The sequence below is a fragment of the Phascolarctos cinereus genome, unplaced genomic scaffold, assembly GCF_003287225.1.
Source record: "Phascolarctos cinereus isolate Bilbo 61053 unplaced genomic scaffold, phaCin_HiC Scaffold_5;HRSCAF=322, whole genome shotgun sequence".
Classification (NCBI taxonomy): Eukaryota; Metazoa; Chordata; class Mammalia; order Diprotodontia; family Phascolarctidae; genus Phascolarctos; species Phascolarctos cinereus.
The window spans coordinates 231,340,027-231,346,680 of NW_027555958.1; the positions used below are offsets into that span (position 1 = coordinate 231,340,027).

Sequence of the window (6,654 nt, forward strand, 5' to 3'; positions counted from 1 at the left end):
TGTGTATATGTGTATGTAAAGGGATCAACAATGGATCCTTCCACAAGTACTTATCCCTAGAATATCTGGGAGCCATTCTGATGTCCACTATAAAGGCCCCGTTGCCTAGCCAGTAAAGTGGTCTGCTTGGTGTGGATCCATCTGATTATACTTCATAAATAGGAGTGTATATCCAAGGACATCTGCCAGGACCTGGGTAATTCTCCTCACAGTAGCTATCCTTCATGCAGTCATGGCCCTCATTCCATATTTCTAGCACTTTAAGCAGGAAAACCAATTGCTGTCAGTGATCCATATCATTCCTGATGCATTGCCCTGTCCTTAATCCTGCTTCCTTGTTGCCTATGCCCAAGAGTGGAGAACACCATGCCTCTATTTCTATCACCACACAGCTCCTTCCTCCCAGGATTAACCAAAAAGATGTCTTTCTCCACAAGTCCAATATTCACTTATTCCTGGATGGCTGTAAAGGACAGTTGGCCACAAGGTATTCTGTCTGCCCTTAGAAATCTGTCCAAAGCTTATTTTCTCTCTCATACTTGTTCTGCCCAATTTTCTGGACGTGTTACTTTCACTTGTGTCTCTGTCATTGATAACCAGACTTCAGTCAAATTTATGGATCTTAAATATACATTTGGTGTAGTGCATGATTTTAGTCTAATGCAGAAAATAATAGTATTCCTGACTTCACCTGGAGCCTTTAGCCATGACGAACTCTCTGTGAGATGCCAGTGTATGACCTTCTTCAAATTTCTGAATTTTAAGGCTTGTATAGCCTCTATTAGGACATTACTAGAGGAAATGACCTGTAGATCCATTTTACTGGACTTCCTTTTAATCCAATGAAATGACATTTATAGAGTTCTTAGCACAGTGCCTGGCCAACAGCAGAATCTTAAGAAATACTTGTTCCCCCTCCTTTTCCAGCCCTCAAACTCCTACATCTGTTCCCATTCGTCTATCCAGAGACCAATAATCGCTGGTCAGACTTTGTATCTGGCCATCCTGTAAGATGAGGCACTACAAAAAGCAAAAGATGGATGTCTTGGTGAATCATAGTATCCAGATGTTCTCTATGACTCAATCTGTACTAATAGATTTACTCTCCTTTTATGCTAATCTCTGTGTTTTTATCTTTATACACCTTGAGGTTGTATCTCCAAGCTAGGCTGATAACACTTCCCAAAAACTGACCCAGGTTAGGGGGAGGCCGGGGCTGGAGTGGTTGTGCCCGCAGGCACCAGACAACCTGCAGATCAGAGGATGACTGAAAGCTCATCTGACTGCAGCTGCTGTGCCATCTGGTGGTTCTATTTTTAATAAAAGGCTGGAAGGTGTCAAAATGCTGAAGAGTTCCCTGGCTGGGGTCAAGTCATGAAGGTCTTCAAATGCTAAACAAGAAACTTGGAATTTAATTTTAGAGACAATAGGGAGCCACTGGAGGTTTTTGAGCAGGGGATGCTACAGTCAAACTTAATATGCTTCAGCAATATCATTCAATTACTTCTGTGCATTGTGGATTCAAGAAAGGAGAGATATTGGAGGCAAAGAGACCAAGGAAGAGCCTATTGCAATAGTCTAGGGAAGAAGTAACCTTGGAGATCCTTGGTAATCATGAGATTCCAGGAATTCTGTTCTTTTTCCATCAGGAAAATGTAAGTATTTGAAGAGAGTCTTTCAATGAGACCTCTGCCTAGGAACTGACGATGTAGCTCAGTCCTGATCCAGATTGGTTCTCCAACCTCGGAGGTTGACCAATCATGGAGCACCAAGAGAGCACTTAAGTTCTTATCATGGACATTTTAGGGGCAATTTCTATGGACTGGGGACCACCCTGACTGCCATTCCTCTGGATCCCTTGTCTTTTCCCTATCCCTGGCATGCTGTGTGTGTGGACAAAAGTTTGATGATGACCCTGCTGGTGCTAAATTCCCTGGTGCCTGCAGACAGAGAAGGCCCAGGTAAGTATAGAGCAGTAGCTCCCTAGGCAGGATAGGTGGAGAAATAAGAGAAATGCTCCTCTCCATATGGCTTAGACCAAAGAAGGGCTATGACTAGGCTGGCACTTGCAGGGATGGGAAGGTGGAAGAAACTGCTCTCTAAAGTCCCATCATCCTATTCCTATGCTCCTTTTCTCCCTTTAATCCAAATTCCAAGTATACTCTTGCTTCCTCTCCCCTTCTCTGTCCCTAAACCCAACCCTTCTCAGGTGCTCTCGGTCTCTACTCTCCCCATCAAACTCCCACCTAAACTTTCCTGTCCTCCTAAACACCTTCCCTTAGAAGGCCAAATCTACTAAACTGGTTTCAACTTTGGTGTTTATAAGGGAAGAGCTTTCTTATTTTGCTTACCCCTCCCTGGAAGAATGGGAGGATTTGAAAGCCTTGCATGAAGCCAAGGTATTTGGGATCCATCCCTAGCCCTTGGGTTAACATAGTAATGGCAGCATTTTCCTAGGCTTCCCTCTGAGGCAGGTCAGAGGCCAACTATGAGCTAGAGAGACCAAGGAGGCTGAGTCAGGATAGGATTTCTTTTATCTTTACATACTTTGTTCATGGGCTGAAGAAATATCCCAGGTTCAATATACATAAATCTCCACTTGTCTGTCATGAAAAGCTTCATGTAGAAAGTGGTTGTGGGGTCTAAGAAGTAGAGATGAGGAAGGGGTCCATTCTAGGCACGGGAAACAGCCAATGCAAAAACAGAGACAAGTGATGGAATGTGGCATTGGGACAGTGAAAAGATTAATTTTGTGACACTATAAATTTCAGTGAGTGGAATAATTTATACAGTGAAAGTTAAAAGGTATGTTGGGGCCACATTGTCAAAATCCTCCATCTTCAAAAGACAGCCTTCTGGGCTATGACAGAAACCTTTCCAACCAGAGCTAGGTTTGCAGGTAGGTAGTGATCAGATCAAAGGCCCTTTAATGCTGTCCCAAACATCTCCCTACATACTGTCCTGGCCCCCAGCCTAGCCACCTCCTCTCTAATCAGGTCAATCACCTGGCTTGGATCTCTCATGGATGGTGTATCTAGGAAACCCTTCAATTTCTTTTTTTTTTAGAGTCACTTTATCAAACTTTTATTCCACTTACATCAACTTAATACACATATGCTTAACAATTATGCTTGGATTATTCATGAACATTTCAAAGACATTAAACAAAGCTAGCCATCATCTCAGGTTATTTCTCTGTTAACTATTTTTACAGCACATGCATGTTAGCCAAGTATCAAAAAAATCACAAGGACAAAAAACCTAAAAAAGTTGAATACATGGGTTTTTGTTTTACTGCTGTGCTTGGTATACAGTGACTTTATGAATATGAAGCAATTCATGTTTTCCTGTGTCTTTACTTGTACATTTGTTCTTAGGTTGCCTAAACTATTTAAATACAAATAAAATGATTGTAGCAAAAATAATGGAAGTGAACAACAGGTAACTTTACAAATAATGGAATGTGAACAGTTTCTGCCCTTCTCCAGAGTAAACTGACTGGGTTAAACCTTTGTCTTAAGCAACACTTTTGCAACTGCAATCATAAAGGTGTACATGTTGAGATTGTGCATTCCACAGATACACGTGGAATGACGTGTAATATCGATGGGACATCTGTTTCTACCACAGCCATGAGTGCTGCAATCCTAAAGTATCCACAATAACTATACACCTGTGGCTGGAACCAAGTATTCCTTCATCCCCCCACCAGGACTGACCAATACGTATGCAGTTTTCTTTGCTTAGACATGGAAGCTGTTTTAACACTGGCCTTGTGAAATCACAGTGTACCTAAAGTACTATGCTGAACCTGTAAAACGTGTATAAAAATTCCATATCCCTCTGTTTGGCACCTCAGATTAAAACAGATAACTCCGCAAATGTTAACTGGCTCTATTCTCCTCATATTCCACATGAGGAATATAGAAATCCACAAAGAAGTAACATAAACCTGTCATAAACCATAAACAAAAACTATCTGTGGGACAGGATAGATGACAAATGGTGTACTGAGTGGTTTAGAATGAGGCAGACAAAAGTCAGAAGGCTGGTTAATTCTCCCCTCCTTCTTCTGCTTCAGCTTCATCTCCTTGGGTGTCTGATGTCCACAATGTCAAGTTGTCTCTCAATAATTGCATTATTAGTGTGCTGTCTTTGTATGATTCATCACTTAGTGTATCAAGTTCAGCAATGGCTCATCAAAAGCTGTCTTAGCAAGGGAGCAGGCTTTCTCTGGAGAGTTCAGGATCTCATAATAGAACTCAGAGAAGTTCAAGGCCAGACCCAATCTTATAGGATGTGTTGGCTGCATCTCCTTTTTGCCGATTTCAAAAGCTTCTTGATATGCTTGTTGTGATTGATCCACTATTCCTTTCCTCTCATCACCAGCAGCAAACTCAGCCAAATAACGGGAATAGTCTCCTTTCACTTTCAAATAGAAAACTTTGCTTTCTGCTTGTGAAGAATCAGGAATCAAGAGCTTTCCCAACAGAGACAGTACATCATTGCAGATATCTCTTAGTTCGCTCTCAATTTTCTCTATATATTCTCAGGCCATCTGCTGTTTTTTCTTAGCACTTTCCATCTTTGGCTGAATACTTGGAACAACGCTCCAAGATGACCTTCGGGCTCCTATGACATTTTTATGAGCAACAGAGAGATTTCTCTCCTCATTGGATAATTCAACTCCTTGCTCAGTTACAGACTTCATGCAGGCTGCCATGTCATCATATGTCTCAGCCTGCTCAGCCAATTTGACCTTCTGCACCAACTCATTTTTATCCATGACTGAAGGTTCTGTGCCTGAAGTGAGTGGCGGCAGCAGACAGATGGACAGGAGATTCAACGGTCTCTGGGCATCAGCAGTGGCCAACCCTTCAATTTCTTGACGCTTGCAGGAGTATAACCCTTTGGTATAGTGTCTCTTGTGTAACTCTGATTGCTAGGGCCTGAGCCTGAGCCAGGGAGCTGTCCAGGGTCTAACGGTCAATTCTTGAACAAGGGAAACCCAGCAGTGGGATTTCAGCCTCAGCAGAATAATGGCTGCTTAGTTAGTTCCAGAGACTCAGTCAAGCCTAGAGGGAGCCATTAGTGGAATGAGGAGGCAATGCTTCAATGTAACCAGTCATCTAAAGTGGAAATGTTTATTAAGTAACTATTCTCTGCTCAGCCCTGTGCTTGGGAATTCGGGGAATACAAAGTATCAGAGACACTCCAACCCACAAAAAAGAAATGATGTACTCAATATGGAGTAATTACATATGGATTTTAATGTAGGCCTGGCTTTGTCAGCTCTGCACTTCTGTGTACTGCTATGAAAAAGAAAGGCTCAAGCAAAGTTCACTAGCTGGTGACACTCAGGGAACCTGCAGTTCTGGAACTGTATTTTAGAGAACTCTTGTAAGAGAGAAGCTGGTCACTAAAACTATCAACTATTTCAACCATCAACGACATGGGAGAAAACATGGGCAGGATCAAGTAGGTCACCTGATCTCTGAATGGTGGTTCACCTGCCCTTTGGTCCTCAACCGGATACCTACAGTATGAATTGAAAGTTGGCGGTGGTTTTTCCTTCCATCACCAGTCAAGAACTGATGGGCATTTTGGTGAGACTGTTGCTCTAGGTAACCTTGTTTTCCTCCTCATTTGCCTGTTAGAGAAGGATTCACTCTAAGCCTGTATCTTCATTAAAATTGTGGATAATGTCTTGTCACTTTAGAAGAGGGCTGAACCCAGGAGGAAATTCTGATTAGGCCTTGACAGCCAGGAGCATGATCTGGGATCTTCTTCTCATGCCAATGCACTGCACCAACCTTGCCTGTTTCACTGTCCCTTCATTGCTATAATTTCATTTCTCCCATCCTTCACAGAAAAGGAAATTTGGTGGCTATTAAATCTATTTTTGTTGCCATTAATTCTGGTGTGGGTAGAGATTTAGAGAGACATTTAGATCAATGTAATGGGGTAAATATCCCTACTTTAGAAAACTGAGGTATAAGGGGAAGAAGAGTAGACTTTGGTTAATTTGGAGACCCAAATACAATACAGTAACATATAGTAATCCGTGCTTTACATAGACAGGTATATTTTTCCACAAACAAGTGAGTCTATAAGCAAAGAAAACAAGATAGTATTTCTGTCTGTACCTATAGACACCCTTACGCATGGCAGATAGAGTGCCAGGCCTGGAGTCAGGAAGACTCATCTTCATGACTTCCAAGCTGACCTCAGACACTTAGTAGCTGCATGATCCTGAGTAAGTCACTTAACCCAGTTTGCCTCAGTTCTGTTTTCTGTAAAATGACCTGGAAAAAGAAATGACAAACCACTCCAGTATCTTTGCCAAGAAAATCACCCAAAAGTGGGGTCATGAAGAGTGGGACAGGACTGAAATGACTGAACAACACCAACACCAACATGCCTTCTAGTTAAGGGAGACTTGTGCCTGGAGGCCTATCTCAGCCCAGCATTGTTCTGTCAGCCAACCCCTTTGTCCAGGCAACCAGTGCAACACCCTTAAAGGAAACAGACACATGTGGAGATGGCATCTCTGTGTTTTCCTTATAAATGGCAGCCTATCCCTCATTCAGTTATACATGGGTAAACCTGTATCTCCATAACTTACATTTTGGATTGTTTCTCCATTCGAGACTC

The 6,654-nt window shown here is 42.3% G+C and overlaps 1 pseudogene; it reads right to left on the minus strand.

The window, feature by feature from the left end:
• Nucleotides 1-4,052: 4,052 nt before the first annotated feature.
• On the minus strand, nucleotides 4,053-4,786 carry LOC110204087 (14-3-3 protein zeta/delta pseudogene; annotated as a pseudogene).
• Nucleotides 4,787-6,654: the final 1,868 nt, after the last annotated feature.